Source organism: Mobula birostris, chromosome 22 (genome assembly GCF_030028105.1).
Source record: "Mobula birostris isolate sMobBir1 chromosome 22, sMobBir1.hap1, whole genome shotgun sequence".
Classification (NCBI taxonomy): domain Eukaryota; kingdom Metazoa; phylum Chordata; class Chondrichthyes; order Myliobatiformes; family Myliobatidae; genus Mobula; species Mobula birostris.
Genome location: NC_092391.1, coordinates 3,052,088 through 3,075,795, shown reverse-complemented (window position 1 = coordinate 3,075,795; position 23,708 = coordinate 3,052,088). Strand labels below are relative to the sequence as shown.

General features: G+C 47.8%; 1 long non-coding RNA gene across 2 annotated transcripts in view; it reads left to right on the top strand.

Annotated features, from left to right (window-relative positions):
* Positions 1–23,708, top strand: part of LOC140186235 (uncharacterized) — a 69,572-nt gene that overhangs the window by 12,888 nt on the left and 32,976 nt on the right. For both annotated transcript variants that reach the window (XR_011882816.1, XR_011882815.1), the window contains one exon: positions 2,324–2,490. This is a non-coding gene — a long non-coding RNA (uncharacterized lncRNA). The remainder of the gene's footprint in view (positions 1–2,323; positions 2,491–23,708) is intronic.

Genomic DNA, 23,708 nt, shown 5'->3' with positions numbered 1-23,708 from the left:
AGTGAGCCCACGGACGGGAGATTGGTTTGTGTGATGTGCTGCGCTGTGTTCACGATCTTCTGCAGCTTCTTTTGGTCTTGGACAGGACGACTTCCATACCAGGCTGTGATGCACCCTAGAAGAATGCTTTCTACAGTGCATCTATAAAAATTAGTGAGGGTTTTATGGGACAGGCCAAATATCCTTAGTTTTCTTAGGAAGTAAAGGCGCTGGTGGGCTTTCTTGGCAGTGAACTCTGCTTGGTTGGACCAAGTCAGGTCATTTGTGATATTGACCCTGAGGAACTTAAAGCTTTTGACCTGTTCCACTTACGCACCACCGATGTAAATTGGGTCGTGCGGTCTGCTACTCCTTCTGAAGTCAACAACCAATTCCTTCGTCTTGCTGACGTTGAGGGATAGGTTATTGTCTTCGCACCATGCCACCCGGTTCTTAATTTCCTCTCTGTACTCAAACTCATCATTACCTGAGATACGGCCTACAATTGTTGTGTCATCAGCAAACTTATATATTGAGTTCAATGGAAACTTGGCTACACAATCATGGGTGTACAGTGAGTACAGCAGGGGGCTGAGTACACAGCTTTGTGGGGCACCGGTGCTCAGAGTGATTGTAGAGGAGAGCTTGTCCCCTATTTTTACAGCCTAGGTCCTGTCTGTGAGGAAGTTGAAGATCTAGCTGCAGATCTGAGTGCTAAGGCCCAGGTTCCGGAGCTTAGGAATCAGTTTATTTGGAATGATGGTATTAAAGGCAGAGCTGTAGTCAATGAAAAGGAGCCTTACGTATGGCATTTGCTCCAAGAAGATCTGTTCAAAAAGCAGGCAAGGCATATGGTCGTCTGCCAGTGCTAGCATGTCGCTCATCAGGGCTGATGGTGCGCGGTCGCCCAGGCCATCCATATCCAGTAACCACATGGCCCGTTGGCGGCAGGAGAGGCCAAATGTGTGGATTAACAGAGCCTTGAGTGCCTCGTACCTGTCTGTTGCCGGGGACTGATGCAGAAAGTCGATAAAGCGGCCCGCTGTCTCCTGGTTGAGGGCGCCCACCACATAGTAATACCTGGTGGTGTCTGAGACAATTTGCCTGACCTGGAACTGGGCCTCTGCTTGCTCAAACCAGACCAGGGGTTGGGTGGTCCAGAAGGTGGGTGGTTTAAGGGAAATTGCATTCTGCAGAGCCGGGTTGTTCATGCTGGGTCCAAATGCCATTGGACCATCGGGGTCACCAATGTAGTCGCGCTGATGCGCAATGAGTGAAAGCAACACATTGACTCGAGCAGGGTCTGGTTGAACTGTTTACTGTTTGAATCGGCGCGCGCTTAAGTGCCCGCTCCCAGCATCCCCCGCTCTTTGCAGGGCGGAAGTGACGTCGGCTTCCGGGCCGAGGTCTGCCCCGCACTCAGAGCCCTCTCGGTTGTCGCTGTCTGCGGACTCACCCGCGACTGTTGGAGCTGGTTCGCTTGCCGCATGGACGAGCCAGCACAATGAACTTTATTGAGAGGCCATGTTGCTGTATATCAGATGCATCAACAAATTGATTAGGGCAGCAAGGTGGCTTAGCAGTTATCACGACACTATTACAGCTCAGAGCGTTCTGGAATTTGGACTTCAATTCGTGGACGGTCTGTAAGGAGTTTGTGCGTCCTTCCCATGGCCGTGGTGTTTTCCTCTCACAGTACAACAATGTAGTGGTTTGTAGGTTAATTTGTCATTATAAACTGTCCAGTGATTGGGCTGGGATTAAGTAGGTGGGTTGCTGGGCGATGCGGCTTAGTGGGCTGGAATGCCCTGTTCTGCACTGTATGTGTAAAATAAATTAGCAGCTGCAGAACAGTAAGGAGACTGCAGTTCACTGTGTAGGTTTCCTCAGCTCTGTAGAAATTCACCTGAAGACCAGTGCAAATGGTAGTGGGATTGAGTAATCCCTCCTCAAACACCAATTGTAATGAGAAACTGGTTGAATTACGGTGTGCTCCAACAATTGAAATGGGCAGTGAAGTAAGAATTCATCAGGTATATTTAAAACAGTGGTTGAAAGGTTCTCGATTAGTGAAGGTGTTCGAGGTTATGGGGAGGAGACAGGAGAATGTTGAGCTGCTGTCAGCGGCCTGTGCCCCAGAAGAGGTGATGGGCTTACTTACTGATGACCACTGCAGAATGGGATCAAGGGAGATAACAGATCAGCCACGATGGAAGAGCAGAGCAGACACCTGATGGGCCAAATGGCGTAATTCTACTCCTATGTTTTATGGTGTTATGGTTTAAAAAGCTACAGAGAACAGTGGACTCAGCCCAACACATTATGCTCTCCTCATCATCTTCAGCAGGCTCTGGCTCAAAGCAACAACATCCATCATCAGATCATCAGAAATCCCTGCTGCATGGGCCATGCCATCTTCTTGCAGCTTCCACTGAGCAAGAGGGACAGAAGCATGAAGTCCCATTCAGACATTCACTGTTGAACCAACTGTTCAATTTACTGTTGTTAACAGTAAGTATATATATATATATATATATATGTGTGTGTGTGTGTGTGTTTGTGTACATAGTTAAATAAGAATGCAAAAATAGAAATTAAAAAAGTAGCAATGTGGTGTTCATGGGTTCAATGTCCATTCAGAAATCAGATGGCAGAGGGGCGGAAGCTATTCCTAAAAACACTGAGTGTGTGTCTCCTGCACCTCCTCCCTGATGGTAGGGTGAGAGGTGGACATGCCCACAATAGAATAATTAATAATCATAACAAATCAATGAAAGACCGCAGCAACTTGGGTGCTCAACCAGTGTGCAGAAGACAACAAAGTGTACAGATATAAAAAGAAAGAAATAATAATAATAAATAAACAATAAATATTGAGAAAATTAGATGAAGAGTCCTTAAAAGTAAATCCATTGGTTGTGGGAACGTTTCAGTGATGAGGCAAATGAAGTTATCCCCTTTGGTTCAAGAGCCCATTGGTTGAGGGGTAATAACTGTCCCTGAACCTGGTGCTGTGGGTCCTGAGGCTCCTGTACCACCTTCCTGATGGCAGTAGTGAGAAGGGAGCTTAAGAACTTTAGGGTTCTGATGTTTCTGTCATTCATTCTGTGTTTTTTGTTTTGTGGATGTCTGAGAAGAGTAAAAATTTTAGGTTGCATACTATGTACATTCTCTGATATTAAATTGAACCATTTGATCTGGGTGGTGGTGACATGCTGATATATAGGTGTGCTCAGTGGTGGGGAGGGCTTTACCCATGATGAATTGGCCATATCCACTACTTTCATAGGATTTTCCATTTAAGGGCATTGCTGTTTCCATATCAGGTCGTGATGCAACCAATCAGTATACTCTCCACCGCACATCTATAGAAGTTTGTCAGAATTTTAGATGTGAATTTTCGCAAACGTCAGGATATAGGGGCACTGCCCTACTTTAGTTATAATTGCACTTCCATGCAGGGCCCAGGGCAGGTCCTCCCAAACAATAACACTGAGGAATTTAAACTTGCTGACCCTCTCCACCACTGATCTTTCGATGAGGACCAGCTCTTGCGCCTCTGGTTTCCTTGTCCTGATGTCAATAATCAGCTCATTGATCTTGCTGATATTGAATAAGAGGTTAGACCAAAAGATATAGGAGCAGAATTAGGCCATTCAGCCCATTGAGTCTGGCTGATCCTGGATCCCACTCAAACCTATACACCTGCCTTTTTTGCCATGTCCTTTGATGCCCTGACCGATCAGGAAACTATCAACTTCCACCTTAAATATACACACGATCTTGGCCAGCACTGCAGTTTGTGGCAGAGCATTCCATAAATTCACTACTGTCTGGCTAAAAAAATTCCTCCTCACTTCTGTTCTAAAGGGTCGCCCCTCAATTTTGAGGCTGTGCCTTCTAGTTCTGGATACCCCCACCATAGGAAACATCCTCTCCACATCCACCCTACCTAGTCCTTTCAACATTCGGTAAGTTTCAATGAGATCCCCCTGCATTCTTCTAAAATCCAGTGAGTATGGGCTCAAATGCTCCTCATACGTTAACCTCTTCATTCTCGGAATCATCCTTGTAAATCTCTTCTGGATTCTAGACAATGACAGCGCATCCTTTCTGAGGTATGGGGCCTAGAACTGTTGATAGTACTCCAAGTACGACCTGACTAGTGTCTTCTACAGGCTCAGCATTATCTCGGCATCACACACAAAATACTGGAGGAACCCAGTAGGCAGACAACATATATGGAAAAAAGTACAGTTGACATTTCGGGCCGAGAACCTTCAGCAGGCCTGGAGAAAAAAAGATGAGAAGTAGATTTAAAAAGTGGGGAGGAGAGGGAGAAACACAAAGCGATAGGTGAAACCGGGAGGTAAAGAGCTGGGAAGTGGAGTGGTGAAAGAGATTGGAGAAGGGGGAGTCTAATAGGAGAGAACAGCAGGCCATGGAAAAAAGAAAAGGTGAGAGGAGTACCAGAGAAAGGTAGTGGGCAGCGAGGAAATAAGGTGAGAGAGGGAAAGGGGATGGGGACTGGTGAAGGAGGGGATATTGGCCAATACTGGAATCTCGAGAAATCAATATTCATGCCATCAAGTTGGAGGCTACCCAGATGGAATATAAGGTGTTGTTCCTCCAACCAGACTGTGGCCTCATTGAAACTGTAGACGAGGCCATAGATTGACATATCGGGTGGAATTAAAACGGGTGGCCTCTGGGAGATCCTGCTTCTTCTGACGGACAGATAGATAGATAGACAGACATACTTTATTGATCCTGAGGGAAATTGGGTTTCGTTACAGCTACACCAACCAAGAATAGAGCATAAATATAGCAATACAAAACCACAAGTAATCAAAAAAATATGCAAACTATGCCAGGTAGAAATAAGTCCAGGACCAGCCTATTGGCTCAGGGTATCTGACCCTTCACAGGAGGAGCTGCAAAGTTCGATGGCCACAGGCAGGAACAACCTCCCATGACGCCCAGTGTTGCATCTTGGTGGAATATGGCCGGAGTCCAACAGCAAAAAGTTCAATATCTGGTCTACAAACATGTTCCTTGATCGTAGTATGACCAGGATTGCACCATCTGTTGTTAACCAGAACAGCAAGCCCCTCTCCTTTATGCTTACCGCTCTCAGTCAGCCCGAATGGTCTGGAAGCCCTCTATGGACACGTTTTGGTTGGGTATGACCTCATGCAGCCACGTTTCAGTAAAACACATAACATTGCTGTCCCGAAATGTTCTCTGACTGCTGGCTAGCGCCGTCAACTCGTCCATTTTACTACCCAGTGATTTCCCATTGAAATAAATGCCAACATTGCATTTGCCTTCTTTACCACAGGCTGGACCTGTTAATGAACTTTCAGGGAGTCTTGCTCAAGGACTCCTAAGTCCCTCCACACCTCTGATGTTTGAATCTTCTCCCCATTTAGATAATGATTCGCACTATTGTTCCTTTTACCAAATTGCATTATCATACATTTCCCAACACTGTATTCCATCTGTCACCTTTTTGCCTATTCTTTCAATTTGTCTAAGTCCTGCTGCAATCACATTGCTTCCTCAACACTACCTTCTCCTCTACCTATCTTCATATCATCCGCAAACCTTGCCACAAATCCATCAATTCCATTATCCAAGTAGCATGGACAAACAACAGGAAACGTAGTGGTCTCAATACTGGCCCCTCTAGAACACCAGAAAAGGCCCTTTTTATTCGCACTTGCTTCCTCCTGGCTCTCAGCCATTTCTCTATCCATGCCAGTATCTTTCCTGTAACTCCATAGGATTTGTAAGGCAACCTTTCCCTTTACAGAAACCATGTGGACTTTGACTTACTTTATGATTAGTCTTCAAGTACCCTGGAACCTCGTCCTTCATAACACTTTCCCAACCACTGTTACGTTAGGTTAAGTGGCCAATCATTTCCTTTCTTTTGCCTTTAACCCTTCTTAAAGTGTGGTGTGACATTTGTAATCTTCCAGTCCTCCAGGACCATGCCAAAATCAAGTGATTTTTAAAAGATCATGACTAATGCAGCCGTGATCTCTTCAGCAACCTTTGTCAGGACTCTGAGATGTTTGTCCATTTGGTCCAAGTGACTTATCCACCTTAAGACGTTTGAGTTTGCCTCGCACTTTTTCTTTTGTAATAGCACTGGCACTCACTCCTGCTCCCTGACACTCACAGACCCCTGTCACACTGCCTTCCACAGTGAAGACTGATGCAAATTACCCATAACGTTCATCCGCCATTTCTTTGTCCCCCATTACTATTGTCACGTGACCGGCAACAATGAATATAGAATTGAGTCAGGTTTTAAAAAAACAAACAAACATTTATTAAACATTGCTCAAAAATAGCGAAATGTATTTAATCAACTAACTTAACCGGAAGTTAACTGCTATGCAGCAACTCTGGAACAGTTCTTACAAGAGTAAATGTGAAAACATTTCTTAGAATGGTAAATTTGAAAGTCCAAGAGATTTATGCAGTCGATTAGGAGAGGCTTTCCTGAAGTAAAGAATTCCTCGAAGACGTGTTGTTACTGCTGATCCCAGCCGGAACCTGCCTTGTCCGCAGGGTTCACGATGATGGAAATAAACGGCTTAAAAGGAACTGACCTTTGTCCTGGCGAGTGAACCTCGCACGAACTTCCTTGCTCTTTTGGCAGGAGTTATCTCAGATGCAGGTCACTATCTCTTGACCGAAGAATCAATAAGGTCGATCCTTTACGAAACTGCTGAATGACATCAACTTTACTCGACTCGGCGAATTCGTGAATTTTGGTAAGGTCTTCGCTCTCCAATACTACTAATAATAGAAAGTAGAACTCCACTTTAAAACAAAACTGCGTCATCAGCCGAATCCGCAGCAAAAACAGAGTATCTAACACAAAACTAAACTGAAAACCTAACTGCGTCACATCAGGAGTCTCTGTTTATATTCCTGTTGAGAACAGGCCATCATGTGACCTCACTGGCGGGAAAATTACATCATGTGACCTCCGCAAGACCATTACATCATCCTCATAAGACAGTCACAAGACATCCATGAAGTATGTAACACTACCTCACTAGCATCATTTTCCAGTGGTCCAATATCAACTCTCGCCTCCCTTTTACTCTTTATATAACTGAAAAAGTCTTCTAGTATCCTGCTTTATATTATTGGCTAGTTTGCCCTCATATTTAATCTTTTCCCTTCTTATAGCTTTTTTAGGTGCCTTTGTTGGATTTTAAAAGCTTCCCAATCATCCAACTTCCCACCCACTTTTGCTACCTCATATGCCCTTTTCTTGGCTTTTATGCAGTCGTTAACTTCCCTTGTCAGCCACTGTAACCTACACCGGCCATTTGAGAACAACTTCTTCTGTGCGAAGTATCTATCCTGCGCCTTATGAATTATTCCCAGAAACCTCAGCTATCTCTGTTCTGCTGTCATCCCCACCTGTATCCCCCTCCTCTACCTGTGCAAACTTCTATCCCATGTCTCTGTAATTCCCTTTATCCCATTGTGATAGTGATATATGTGACTTATGCTTTTCCCTCTCAAACTACAGTATGAATTCAATCATATTATGATCACTGCCTCCTAAGTGCTCCTTTACATTAAGCTCCGTAATAAGATCTGGGTTATTACACAACACCCGATCTAAAATAGCCTTTCTCTGAGTAGGCTCAAGCACAAGCTGCTCTAAAAAGCCATCTCGGAGCCATTCAACTAGTTCCCTCTCTTGTGATCCAACACTAACCTGATTTTCCCTATACCCTGCATACTGAAGTCCCCCATTACAATTGTATCATTACCCTTATTACATGCCTTTTCCAGTTCCCTTTGCAATCTCAACCCCACATCTTGGCTACTATTTGGAGGCCTATATATGATTCCCATAGTGGTTTTTTAACCCTTGCAGTTTCTGAACTCCACCCACAAAGATTCAACATTCTCTGACCCTGTGTCACCTCTTTCTAAAGATGTAATTCCATCTCTTATCAACAGAGCCACACCGCTGCCTATGCCTTCCTGCCTGTCCTTTTGATACAAGCTCCTTTGATATTAAGCTCCCAACTATGGTCTTCTTTCAGCCACGACTCAGTGATGCCCACAAAGTCATACCGACCAGTCTCTAATTGTGGCATGAGTTCATCCACCTTATTCCGAATGCTATACGCATTTAAATACAGCATCTTCAGTCCTGCATTCTTCACCCTTCTGAATTTTGCCTCTGTGGTACAATTTAACTCTTTGCTCTCTCTGCATTTGTACCCAATCACTGGCTTGTCCTTCTTTCCATTCATGTTACACCCATCGTCTACTTGTAAACCTGCTGGCTGATCCTCAGCTCTGTCATACTGGTCCCCATCCCCCTGGCATATTAGTTTCAACCACTCCCAGATTGGTGTTGTGGCACCACTCAGCTAGATTTTCAATCTCCCTCCTATATGCTGATTCAACCTATGACAATGATGTCGTCAGCAAACTTGAATATGGCACTGGAGCTGTGCTTAGCCTCACACTCAGAAGTGTAAGGGACTAAGCACACAGCATTGTGGTGTACCTGTGCTGATGAAGATCATGGAGGAGATGTTGCCAATCCAAACTGAACGTGCTCTGCAAGTGACCCCAATTAACATCTCTTGTTTCTGTAACCACCCACGGTGAGCACCCTTTTCTAGTTTGCACATCTAGTCTCTGCCGACCAGTCATTCGATACCACTGATTATTGGTTCGGGGAAGAAAGAACACAGAGTGGAAAGAATTGTAAACACTAGAGATTCTGTAGATGCTGGAAATCCAGAGCAACACAAACAAAATGCTGGAGGAACTCAGCAGGTCAGGCAGCTGCTATGGAAATGAATAAACAGTCAACATTTTGGGCCGAGACCCTTCATCAGGAGTAAAGAATGTAACCCCATTGTATCCATCCCCATTGCCAGTGTGGATCTCCCTTCATTTCAACTCTGCAGAGCAGAGTCTGGTGGTCAATGGACCCACGAGCTTAACTGAAGCCGCAATCATTCACTGAACAAAATGTGCCACGACAGTACAGCGGTCAATATGATGTTATTACGGCTCAGGGCGTCAGAGTTCTGGGTTCAATTCCAACCTCATCTGTAAGAAATTCGTATATTGTCCCCGTGAGTGGGTGGATATCCTCCCGGTGCTCTTGTTTTCTCCCACATTCCAAAGACATACCAGTTAGTAGGTTAAATTGTCCCGTGATTAGGCTAGGATTAAATCAGTGGGTTGCAGGGCAGTGCAGCTTTTGGGCTGGAAGGGCCTGTTCTGTGTTGTATCTCTAAATAAAATAAAATAATTGTTTTGCAGATTTCACAATTAAAATTTAATTTCTTGCATGGCTGTGTTCATGTATAAATGCATTGGTCAGTATAGCAGTCTGTTCAGCCAGCAAGAACATTAGGAACTTTATTTGAAAGCAAAGACTTCTATATGAAAGCAATTTTATCACCTCTGTTAAAGGAGTCATCTGATAACTTCACAGACTGAAGCAAGATCCACAGATTTGCATCAGCAAAAATCTTGATTTATTGCTATAGTAATTTATGTGGTGAGAAAACTGCACATGGTGGAAGGATTGTTCATTGCCTCATTTACATCTAATCCCAAAGAAAAGGAACAGGCATCGCTTCTGTTATTAATGCCTAAAAATTCCGTTTTACCTTGTCTAAATTTTCTTCACTGTCATTCTTTCGCAGTATAAATCCATGCCCTTGTAGTCTGCTAACTAATAGTAATATTACAGAATATATAAATTATACGTTAAAGAACATATCCGAGCATCAAAAATATTAAGAAATAGGAAAGAAAAAAATCTGTGTCTTTGTGATGTTATTTCACAGTTTGAAGTTCTACCTATTCATGTTTCACAGATGGCACAGTAATGAAATGGATTTCAGGTTCTTAAAGAGAGAGAGAGAAAGAGATTGCCTTTTTAAAATCACATGTACATTGAAAAATACAGTGAAATTTGTTGTTTACATCAAACCTAATCAGCGAGGACTGTGCTGGGCAGCCTGCAAATGTCACCATGTTTCCAGTTGCAACATTTCACGACTGTTACGTTTATGATTATATTAGTAATTAAGATTGTTTAATGTCCTCTCCAGTACACTAGTGTAAAGGAGAATAAAATAATTCTTGCTCCAAATCAGATGCAGCACAATAAAAACACACTATGATAAAGAACTCAATAATATAAAAACACAATATATATAAATACATAAGATAGCTTATGTACACAGATTGTGACACTAGGCACAGGAGACTAACAGGAAGTGATAAAGCAGGGGTGGTTGAAATTGTGGAGGGGTGGGTTAGTGGGTGGAGGTGTTTAGAGGAAGTAACTGTATTTGAGTCTGGTGGTCCTGGTGTGGATGCTACGTAGCCTCTTCCCTGATGGGAGTGGGACAAACAGTCCATGAGCAGGGTGGGTGGGATCCTTCAAGAACTGGCTCTTTTCCGGCTAGCTCAAAGCGCTGCCCTTGATGGTGGGTAGGCTGGTGCTGATGCTGGTGATGTGACGGGCAGTTTAGACTACTCATTGTAGAGCCAAACACTTGGCAAACCTTATTTTAAAAGAAAGGTTAGCTTTATTTGTCACATGTATCTCAAAGCATCGAAGCCTATCGTGAAATGCATAGCTTTGTTTCTGAGAATGTGCTGGGGGCAGTCATGAATCCAGCACCAACACTGCATGCCCACAACCTACTAACCCTAGCATGATTGTGGGAGGAAACACATGCAGTCACAGGGAGAGCATAACAAATCTATAGAGACAGTGGGAATCGAATCCCAATGAAACCCACACAGTCACAGAGAGAATGTACAAACTCCTTACAGACAGTAATGGGAATTGAACCCTATTTTACAGCTGTTACAACAGCTTCTCTCCCCTTTCCTACTTCCTTCCCTCTTTCCTACTTCCTTCCCCCTTTCCTACTTCGTGTACTCACGGGAATTTAGAAGAATGTGGGGGGGGGGTGTCTCATTGAAACCTACCGAATGTTGAAAGGACCAGATAGGGTGGAGTGGAGAGGATGTTTCCTGTGGTGGGGTATCCAGAACTAGAGGGCACAGCCTCAAAATTGACCGGTGACCTTTTAGTCCAGAGGTATGGATGAAATTTTTTTAACCAGAGAGCAATGAACCTGTGGTATGTTTAAGGCGATATTGATAGTTTCCTAATCGGTCAGGACATCAAAGGATACAGTGAAAAAGCAGGTGCATGGGGTTGAGTGAGATCAGCAATCAGCCAAGATGGAATGGCAGAGCAGACTCGACGGGCTGAATGGCCTAATTCTCTCCTATGTCTTATGGTCTTAAAAAGCTGCAGAGGGTTGTAGACTCAGCCAGCTCCATCACGGGCACCACCTTCACAACCGTCACGGGCACCACCCTCCCCACAGTCACGGGCACCATCCTCCCCACCGTCACGGGCACCACCTTCGCCACCGTCATGGGCATCACCTTCCCCACTGTCACGGGCACAACCTTCGCCACCATCACAGACATCACCTTCCCCACCGTCACGGGCACCACCTTCACAACCGTCACGGGCACCACCTTCCCCACCATCGCGGGCATCACCTTCCCCACCGTCACAGGCACCACCTTCCCCAGCATCACGGGCACCACCTTACCCACCGTCACAGGCACCACCTTCCCCATTGTCACAGGCACCACCTTCCCCACCGTCACGGGCACAACCTTCCCCACCATCTTGGGCACCACCTTACCCACCGTCACGGGCACCACCTTCCCCACCATCATGGGCATCACCTTCCCCATTGTCACAGGCACAACCTTCCCCAGCATCACGGGCATCACCTTCCCCACCGTCACAGGCACCACCTTCCCCATTGTCACAGGCACCACCTTCCCCACTGTCACGGGCACAACCTTCCCCACCATCATGGGCACCACCTTACCCACCGTCATGGGCACAACCTTCCCCACCATCACAACCTTCCCCACTATCACGGGCACAACCTTCACCATCATCACGGGCATCACCTTCCCCACCGTCACAACCTTCCCCACCATCACAGGCAAAACCTTCCCCACCATTACGGGCACCAACTTCCCCACCATCACGGTAATCACCTTCCTCACCATCACGGGCACACCCTTCGCCACTGTCACGGGCACAACCTTCCCCACCGTCACAACCTTCCCTTCTATCATGGGCACAACTTTCCCCACCATCACGGGCACCACCTTCCCCACCGTCACGGGCACCACCCTCCCCACCATCACGGGCACCAATCTCCCACCATAATGGGCACTACCTTCACAACCGTCATGGGCACCACCCTCCCCACCGTCACGGGCACCACTTTCCCCACCATCACGGGCATCACCTTCCCCATGGTCACGGGCACAACCTTTCCCACCGTCACGGGCACCACATACCCCACCATCACGGGCACCAATCTCCCCACCATCACGGGCACAACCTTCCCCACCGTCACGGGCATCACCTTCCCCACCGTTAGGGGTACAACTTTTCCCACCGTCATGGGCACAACCTTCCCCACCATCATGGGCACCACTTTCACCATCGTCATGGGCACAACCTCCCCCCCCCCCCGTCACGGGCACAACCTTCCCACTGTCACGGGCACAACCCTCCCCACCATCATGGGCACCACCTTCCCCACCATCACGGGCACCACCTTCCCCACCGTCACGGGCACCACCTTCCCTACCGTCACGAGCACAACCTTCCCCATCATCACGGGCACCACCTTCCTCATCGTCACGGGCACCACATTCCCCACCGTCACAGACACCACCTTCCCCACCATCACAGGCATCACCTTCCCCACGATCACAGGCACAACCTTCCCCACCATCACGGGCACAACCTTCACCACCGTCATGGGCACAACCTTCCCCGCTGTCACGGGCACTACCTTCTCCATCGTCACGGGCACCACCTTCCCCACCGTCATGGGCACCACCTTCACCATCATCACGGGCACTACCTTCCCCACCGTCACGGGCACAAACTTCACATCATCACAACCTTCCCCACCATTACGGGCACAACCTTCCCCACCATCACGGGCACCACCTTCCCCACTGTCACGGGCACAACCTTCCCCACCGTCACGGGCACAACCTTCACCACTGTCAGGGGCACAACCTTCCCCACCATCATGGGCACCACCTTCCCCACAGTCACGGGCACAACCTTCCCCACCGTCACGGGCACAACCTTCACCACTGTCAGGGGCACAACCTTACCTACCATCACGGGCACCACCTTCCCCACCGTCACGGGCACAACCTTCCCCACCGTCACGGGCACCACCTTCACCATCATCACGGGCACAACCTTCCCCACTGTCATGGGCACAACCTTCACCACTGTCAGGGGCACAACCTTACCTACCATCATGGGCACAACCTTCCCCACCATCACGGGCACAACCTCCACCATCATCACGGGCATCACCTTCCCCACCGTCACAAACTTCCCCACCATCACGGGCACAACCTTCCCCACCATTACAACCTTCCCCACCATCATGGGCACAACCTTCCCCACCGTCACAACCTTCCCCACCGTCATGGGCACAACCTCCACCATCACCATGGGCACAACCTTTCCCACCGTCACAGGCACAACCTTCCCCACCATCATGGGCACAACCTTCCCCGCCATCACGGGCATCATCTTCCCTACCATCACGGGCACCACCTTCCCCACCGTCACGGGCACCACCTTCCCCATCGTCATGGGCACTACCTTCCCCACCATCATGGGCACAACCTTCCCCGCCATCACGGGCATCATCTTCCCTACCATCACGGGCACCACCTTCCCCACCGTCACGGGCACCACCTTCCCCATCGTCATGGGCACTACCTTCCCCACCATCACAGGCACCACCTTCCCCACCGTCACGGGCACAACCTTCCCCACCATCACGGGCACCACCTTCCCCACCATCACGGGCACCACCTTTCCCACCATCACGGGCACAACCTTCCCCACCATCACGGGCATCACCTTCCCCACAGTCACGGGCACAACCTTCCCCACCGTCATGGGCACAACGTTCCCCACTGTCTTGGGCATCACCTTCCCCACCGTCACGGGCACAACCTTTCCCACCGTCACAACCTTCCCCACAGTCACGGGCACAACCTTCCCCACCGTCACGGGCGCAACCTTCACCATCATCACGGGCACAACCTTCCCCACCGTCACGGGCACCACCTTCCCCGCCATCACGGGCGCAACCTTTCCCACCGTCACGGGCACAACCTTTCCCACCATCACGGGCACAACCTTCCCCACCATCACGGGCATAACGTTCACCACCGTCATGGGCACCACCTTCCCCACCGTCACGGGCTTCACCTTCCCCACCATCACGGGCACAACCTTCCCCACCGTCACAGGCACAACCTTCCCCACCGTCATGGGCTTCACCTTCCCCACAGTCACGGGCACAACCTTCCCCACTGTCATGGGCATCACCTTCCCCACCGTCACGGGCACAACCTTTCCCACCGTCACAACCTTCCCCACAGTCACGGGCACAACCTTCCCCACCGTCACGGGCGCAACCTTCACCATCATCACGGGCACAACCTTCCCCACCATCACTGGCATCACCTTCCCCACCGTCATGGGCTTCACCTTCCCCACCGTCACGGGCACCACCTTCCCCACCATTGAGGACATTTTCAAAAGGTGATGCCCTAGAAATGTGGCCTCCATTATGAAGGATCTCACCACCCTGGATATGCCCTCTTCTCATTACTATCATCAGGAGGGAGTGGAGTCTGAAGACACACACTGAACATTTGAAGAGCAGTTTCTTCCCCTTCACTATCAGATTTTTGAACGGTCCAGTATCCCATGAACACTACCTTGTTATCTTGCTCTCTTTTGGCACTAATTTATTTTTAAAATATTTCTTATTGTACCTTAGATTAATTTTTTAATCCAATGGGTTGCTGATGCAGAACAATAAATTTCACAGCATATGTCAGGAATAATAAACCTGATATTGATATAGCAAGGGGCATTATGTAAAACTTAAAAAAAATCAGAATAAGTTTGGAAGGGTGTGGTGAGCAGGAGATTGAGAACTGCAGCAACAGTATATTACTTCGAGCGTGTGTTCAGTAAATCACACTGGACTTCAATGCCACGTGTCCTGCGCTCAAAGGCCACACGTGAAGAATTAACATCTCCTCAGTCTGGCGCAGGGTCTCAGATTTGATGATGTGACCATGAAAATCCAGCTCAGGAGCCAAGTCAGGCAATCAAAAATCTCGAGAGAATTCCGCTCATGATGAACATAAACAGGGTTGGACAGATTTGCACAGGTGGCATAAAATGCATTACTTTATCTGTTATCTGTGTGAGTTATATGTATTATTGTGTTTTGCACCTTGGTCTAGAGGATTGTTGTTTCGTTTGCTGTATGCATATGTATGGTTGAAGGACAAGAAACCGAACTCAAAAATGAACTTGAGGTGGTCCGAAACACACTGATATCTTCACAGTCAGGTTATCTCTGCTGTGTTCATCTGGGCTATGTTGTAGTCTGGGTAATAGTAAGGGCCTCAGTACGGGTCACCTATTATCAGAACTTCAACTTGAAGCATCAATAATTCTAAAACCGGCAAATGTCAATGGTTAGATTGATCTTCGACGAGGTTAAAAGATGAGCACAACGTTGTGGGCTGAAGGGCCTGGACTGTGCTGTAATGTTCCATGTACATTACTTCCATAGTTCAAAGTAAATTTATTATCAGTGTACATATATGTCACTATATTCAAGCCTGAGATTCGTTTTCTTGCGGGCATTCACAGTAGAACAAATACAATAGAATCAATGAAAAACTACACAGAAAGACAAACAACCAGTGTGCAAAAGACAAACTGTTCAAATACAAATAAATAAATAATACTGAGAAGATGAGATGATGAATCTTTGAAGGTGTGTCCATAGGTTGTGAAAACAGTTCAGTGCTGGGGTGAGTGATGCTACCCCTCTGGTTTAAGAGCCTGATGGTTGAGGCTAATAACTGTTCTTGAACCTTGTATGTTCTGGGCAGGTTCTACCCCCTGTGCTGCCCATTCCAGCACAAGGAGAGCAAAGCTAACAGTGTTCAGTGACACCTACAGCAGGATTTCAATACTAGCCTAGTGGTTTCTGTTTACACTTACCCGCCCCCCCCCCCGCAATGCTTTGAATTCCAGCATCTGCTGTGACTTGTGTCTCTGTACGTGCTATGACATGGCAATTGTGATGGCAGTGTCATGGCTATAGCTCCCTACAGGCTCAGTCTTTCCCAATACAAGACCAGCAAATCATCGGAATTAGTGTGAATTTCAGATGTCTGCTAATGAGTTTTACTGTAAAATACCCTGAATAGTTAATAATATGCTGTACTTCATCGATGTAAGATTTTAATGGAATCCCAAGCCACAGTTAGCAAACTTCCTGCCATCAAGTGCTAATTTTTCATTTGCAGGTTATAATTCCTTCCCAACAATTTTAGAATGGATTTTAAATTTAGGTTTATTTGCAATATTTCAGCTCAAGCCTTCATCATGTGTTTATGATTCCGTGTTTGTTTTATGCTCTACACATTTTAAAATGTTTTGTACCCAAGTTATCTCTCAATGAGAGTTATCATTTAGCTATTACACTGATCAACTTTGCCATAGATGGTCCCAATCCCGGCTGTGAAAGAAAGAGGGTTGGACATGAATTGAGCCACGGACAGATTAATCTCGGCTGTGAAAGGAAGAGGGTTGGACATGAATTGAGTCATGGACGGATTATTCCCGGCTGTGAAAGGAGGAAGGTTGGACATGGGACCAACAACTCCTTGAGCTCTGTAAAAAAACAGAACTACAGAAACATCAACAGAAGCTCTGGGTTCCTGATCCCTGGGAGAAGGGAGATGTTCACCTGCAAGATGTGTGAAAGTGGAAGTCACAGAGATGATCAACCTTCTACCATCCAAGGTGTGAATGGCTAGGACACAGGCTGCATAAGTGAGGCACCAGCCAAGCACTAATGTGCAATCCCCAGAGAAAGTGGAAGAGAAGCTGGCCAAATAAAGTATTTTGGGCAAAATACTTTAAATAAAGTAAGCTGGCCAAATAAAGGATCAATAAAGTATGTCTAAAGAACACCTGGTGACATGGCCTTGAGGCTGACACCAAGAAGATGGGCTACACCTGGGAACAAACAAGAGAAAATCTGCAGATGCTGGAAATCCAAATGTAGACCTCCAACTCGCTCAGCTCGTGTACGTCCAGGGGAAGTGCCCTCAGCCCCGCCAACCTGGGTAATCAAATTTGTGTGGATGCTGTGTAATGTACCCCAGTACAGACCCAAAATGCAAAAATCAGACAGTACACAATAAGCGATTAAATGATCACACTTTATAAATCTTACTGTGACTATGTGGTTAGTGGGGAAACAAAATATAAAAGAAAAAGGCGCCACACTTATCAAAGTTAACCAGTTTGTGCACAATCGTTGGAGCTCAATAAACAGGGTCTTCTCTCCACCATTCGATCTCCTCTGAACTCCTCGCCCCTCGGACTGGGACCAATTACGGTGGTCTACCAGAGTGCTTCCCGCACGTCATTCCTCTTCGCTTCTCCTCGCTGAAATTCCCGCGCCCTCACTCAGGTTCCCACACATACAGATAGAATAACATGACTTCCATTGGTTAGTTCCCCGTTATCTATAGTTATAACCCAAACATTTCAGCTACAAAGAAACATCAGTTAACATTACAGAGAAGCCATTTCATTATAACACTACAGAGAAGCCATTTTATTATTAGCAGTTAACAGTTAACGTTTCAGTTAATATTACTGAGAACCCTACATTCTCCCCCCACCGAATTTAGTCATGCCCTCATGATGTTCAGATAATTTGCCAACCCTTCCTGCAAAACACAGAGCCCGATCCAAGTGCAGAAAGCAGTGACATAGCTCCCCAAAACAGTAGAGATCACATCCTTTTCCCCCAGATGCTACATAGACCAACCTATCTGGGGGGTTCCTAATCTGCTGAGACGTCCGTACCCCCTCTTCTAACTCTTCTGGCTCAGACACTACTGGGGACACTTTGGAGCTACCTGCCAAAACCTGTGACCTGTCACTCAAACCCCTCTGCAACTCGGAGCCCCATGTCTCAGGTTCAGGCCCCACTTCCTCTCCTGCTGCACTCCCTGTTGCCCACCAATAGCCCCCCTCACCTCACCTGACGCAGTGGGAGAAGGGCCTGGAGTCTCTTCCTCCGTCACAGGGAAGTCAGTGAACGGCAGCATGGACCACTCATCCGAATTAGCATCTTCCGAATCAGTGTTCCTTTCTGGGGCTGGGCCTGGCCCAGTCTCTTTCGCGGTGGGCTCTTCCCTCGCTCCGTGCCTCTGCAGTGTCCTCATACTAGGTGTAGACTCCAAGTCGGGCTCTAGGTCTGCCTGCATCTCTTGTCCCAGGGGCAACAGGTAGTTCCAATGGAGAATCTTGACAGGCCCATTCCCATCCTCGGGCCTCACCCAGAAAACTGGCAGGTTTGGCATCTGACTCTCCACCACATAGGGTGTGGCCGCCCAGCGATCAGTCAATGTGCTTTCCAGGTAATCCCAAGTTCCTTATGAGGACTCCGTCTCCTGGCAGGAGTTAGGAGAACTTCACTTTCTGGTCATACCTCCTTTTATTTCCCCGATTCTGCTTGGCGGCTGCAATCCCAGCCAATTTGTACACCCTTTTCAGCTCTCTCCTCACGTCAGACACATACTTCAGATAAGGCTTCCATGGTACATCACCCGTGTCAGTCCCAAAACAGAGGTCAACGGGCAACCTTGCCTTGTGCCCAAACATCAGATAATAGGGTGAGTATCCAGTAGCTTCATTGCGTGTACAGTTGTAACAGTGAACCAGATGCCCAATATGTTGACTCCATCTGCTCTTTTTGCTGATTTCCAGAGTCCCAAGCATGTCTAGCAGCGTCCAATTAAACCTCTCAGGCTGGGGATCGCCCTGCGGGTGACAGGGTGTGGTCCTCGACTTCTCAGCTCCCGGCATGCCCAGTAACTCATAGATGAGCTTACTCTCAAAGTCCCATCCCTGATCACTACGTATCTGTCGGGTAAGGCCAGAATGTACAAAATACTTCTGCCATAGCACTTTTGCCACCATAGTCGCCCTCTGGTCCTTGGTAGGAAAAGCCTGAGCATATCTAGAGTAGTGGTCTGTGATGACTAAGACATTCGCTGTGTTGCTGGCATCGGGTTCTATGGACAGGAAATCCATACACACCAGGTCCAGGGACCCTGCACTCTGCAAGTATGACAGAGGAGCGGCCTGCACAGGCAGTGTCTTCTGGCGTATGCAGCGAATGTATGACTTGCAGTACTCTTCAACCTCCGACTTCATCCAGGGCCAGTAAAACTGATCTTTGAGCAATCCATAGTCTTTTCCACCACCAAATGTCCAGAACCATCGTGCAGTGACTTAACGCAATCTTCTGATACTTCTCAGGCAGGACCAACTGCCAACGCCGAGGCTGGTCTGGGAGTGACGTGACCCAGTATAAAATTTGGTTCTTCAACTTCAATCGAGGCCATTCCCTCAGTAATGGAGGCACCGAAACGTGTTTCGTCTTCTCCGTCCATGCTATATCCCCCTTTTCCACCGCGCACCAAACAGTGCCAATGTCTGGGTCATCTTGCTGAGCAGCTGCCACTTCCTCAGGACTTAATTCCGGCAGCTGCTTGGTCTTCAGAGCAGTCAGGTTACAGTAAACTGGGGATAGGGCATCATCAGAAGCTCTCAATGGGTCCACTGCGCAACCTGGCCTCTCCTTTTCCTCGGCCTGCATGGTGGTAGCAAACTGACACATGGCCTTCACCCCAGGGGCAGGAACGCTCTCTCACTATTCGTCCTGTCCAGTCCCTCATGCACCTGTCGGGACAAAGCTTCCGCATCGACGTTCCGGCTCCCCGGCCAGTACTACAGGCTGAAATCATATACCGACAAGGCCACCAATCACCGATGGCCTGTAGCATCCAGTTTCGCCAAGGTCAAGATGTAAGTGAGCGGGTTGTTGTCTGTCTCACCTCAAACTTGGCCCTGTAGAGATAGTCACTCAGCTTATCCACCACCGCCCATTTCAACACCAGGAATTCCAACTTGTGGGTGGGATAGTTTCTCTCGGAGGGCAACAGACTCCAGCTGACAAATGCCACAGGCCTCAACCCAGTGCCCTGAACCTGATTCAGGACGGCTGCTAATCCCTCTCGGCTGGCATCGGTGCGTAGTACATCGGGCAATCAGGGGTCCGCAAAGGCCAACACCAGTGCCTGGGTCAGCAACTCTTTCAGCGATTGAAAAGCCTCCTCACATTTTGCATCCCTCCTCTGTCCGAAGGACTCCGACAGGTTTAGATATTCTCCAATCTCCCGTCCCCTTTTCCCTTTCCCTTTCTTCCCCAAGGGAGTGTAACCACGCAGAAGCTGATACAAGGGGTGACTCACTTTGGCGTAGCCCTTCACGAATCTCCGATAATAACCACAGAACCCCAGGAACGAGCGCAGGGCGCTCACAGTCTGGGGCCTTGACCATGTGGTCACCGCTTCTATCTTGGCTGGGTCTGTAGCTACTCCATTCCGCAAGATTATGTGCCCAACATAGCTAACTGACATCTTGCAGAACTGACACTTGTCCAAGGAAAGTTTTAACCCTTCATCCTTCAGTCAGCTTTGCACCTTCAGTAGCCTCGCTTCATGTTCTTCCAAGGTGGATCCAAATACTATCAAGTCATCCAAATACACCAACACTTCAAGTAAGTTCATATCCCCCACCGTCTTCTCCATGACCCTCTGAAAGGTGACAGGGGCTCCCGATATGCCCTGAGGCATCCTTTCAAACTGGAAAAATCCCAGAGGGCATATAACTGCTGTCTTCTTATCGGCTTCACTCATCGGAATCTGGTAATATCCACTCCTCAAGTCCAGCACACTAAACCACTTTGCCACACTCACACAGGCCAGTGCATCTTCGACCCTCGGAATCGTATACTGGTCAGGGACAGTACGCCTGTTCAGAGTCCTATAGTCCACACACATGTGTACCTTCCCGTTTTTCTTCCGGGCCACTACTATTGGGGATGCATAAGGGCTTTGGGACTCAGTGATGATCCCAGCTTCCTTCAACTTACACAAATGCTGCCGTACGTCTTCCACGTCTGCTATTCGCCGCGATCTCTCTCTAAACGGGGAGTCCTCGGTCACCCGGATAGTGTGACGTGTGCTCTTGGAACAACCAACATCAAACTTGCCAAGTGAAAAGACATCTTCCAGCTTCAACATCTTCTCCACCAGCCTCTGTTTCCATGCACGCGGCACGGGGGAGTCCCCAAAGTTAAAGGCCTCAGCGGTCAACTTTTCCCTGTTTTCCAATATTTTCTCCCCAGCGTGCCTCATGGGGCCACCAGACATTACCGTCACCGGGAGCAAATGCGCCAGGGGCATCCCTCTCTTAAAGATGAGCTCTATGTTCATAGTGTTCCTGACAATCACAACCATCCTGCGCGCCTGTACCACTGAGGGCCTCTGCAATTCGGATCTCACCAGCACCCCAGCTGGAAATCGCGACTCCCCCTCGAGGTCTCCGGGGCGTCCACTAAAAGGGCCTCACCATCAGGCACTCCGGGAAATCTGGGGGTCCCCATCACTCTCGCTACTTCTCCGGGCCGTACCACATTGGGCTTCGACTGAGCACACCATACAGTTCCTCTTATAAATTCAGTATCTGGCCCAGTGTGGCCCCGCACTTCCTCAAAAGCAGCTCGAAACACTGAGTGCACCGACAGGGTCTCCAAAAAGCTCTCATCCACCTCCTCCTTGCAGGCCCCCAGGAGCCTCTGTACTGTAGGGGTGTTGGTCCCCACCAGAATTGAAACACCACCTATCTCAACTGGTTCCGGGCAAACCAGCACCAAGGCCTCATAAGCCTCAGACACTCCCATGTCGACCTCCGAGAACTCCAGTTTCACTGACAAATAACCATCCTACGGGCAATCACCAGCACTGATACCCCAAATCTCCAGTGCACTGAAGGGTGTCAAGAGTAAATGCTTCAAATACTAATTGTAGAACGAATGGTACAGTAACATGACCTGCAACCCAGTGTCGAGTATGGCTTTTGCATATATTCTCCAGGTCTGTGCAAGTGAGCTAGCTGGAGTGTTTGCTGACATCTTCAACTGCTCCTTGCTTCAGTCTAAGATCCCCTCGTGTTTTAAGAAGGCAATGATAATCCCAGTGCCGAAGAAGAGCAAGGTGGCATGCCTGAATGACTATCGACCTGTGGCTCTGACATCAATTGCTATGAAGTGCTTCGAGAGATTGGTTATGGCACATACCAACCACAGCCTACCGGTCAACCTCGATGCTTTGCAATTCGCCTACCGGAGCAACAGGTCAATGCAGATGCCATCTCTCTGGCCCTACATTCCTCCTTAGAACACCTGGAGAATAAAGACGCATACATAAGGCTCCTTTTCATTGACTACAACTCTGCCTTTAATACCATCATTCCAAGTAAACTGATTCCTAAGCTCCAGAACCTGGGCCTTAGCATTCAGATCTGCTGCTGGATCTTCAACTTCAGGCTGTAAAAATAGGGGACAAGCTCTCCTCTACAATCACTCTGAACCAACTGGTGCCCCACAAGGCTGTGTACTCAGCCCCCTGCTGTACTCACTGTACACCCATGATTGTGTAGCCAAGTTTCCATCAAACTGAATTTATAAGTTTGCTGATGACACAACAATTGTAGGCCGTATCTCAGGTAATGATGAGTTTGAGTACAGAGAGGAAATTAAGAACCTGGTGGCATGGTGCGAAGACAATAACCTATTCCTCAATGTCAGCAAGACAAAGGAATTGGTTGTTGACTTCAGAAGGAGTAGTGGACTGCACGACCCAATTTACATCGGTGGTGCGTAAGTGGAACAGGTCAAAAGCTTTAAGTTCCTCAGGGTCAATATCACAAATGACCTGACTTGGTCCAACCAAGCAGAGTCCACTGCCAAGAAAGCCCACCAGCACCTTTACTTCCTGAGAAAACTAAAGAAATTTGGCCTGTCCCCTAAAACCCTCACTAATTTTTATAGATGCACCGTAGAAAGCATTCTTCTAGGGTGCATCACAACCTGGTATTTAAGTTGTCCTGTCCAAGACTGGAAGATGCTGCAGAAGATCGTGAACACGGCGCAGCACATCACACAAACCAATCTTCCGTCCGTGGACTCACTTTACACCACACGCTGTCGGAGCAGTGCTGCCAGGATAATCAAGGAAACAACCCAGCCACCAACACACTTTCCGTCCCTCTTCCCTCCGGGAGAAGGCTCAGGAGCTTGAAGACTCGTACGGCCAGATTTGGGAACAGCTTCTTTCCAATTGTGATAAGACTGCTGAACGGATCCTGACCCGGATCTGGGCCGTACCCTCCAAATATCTGGACCTGCATCTTGGTTTTTTTGCACTACCTTATTTTCCATTTTTCTATTTTCTAATTATGATTTATAATTTAAATTTTTACTATTTACTATTGATTTGTAATCCAGGGAGCGGGAAGCGCAGAATCAAATATCACTGTGATGATTGTACGTTCTAGTATGAATTGTTTGGTGACAATA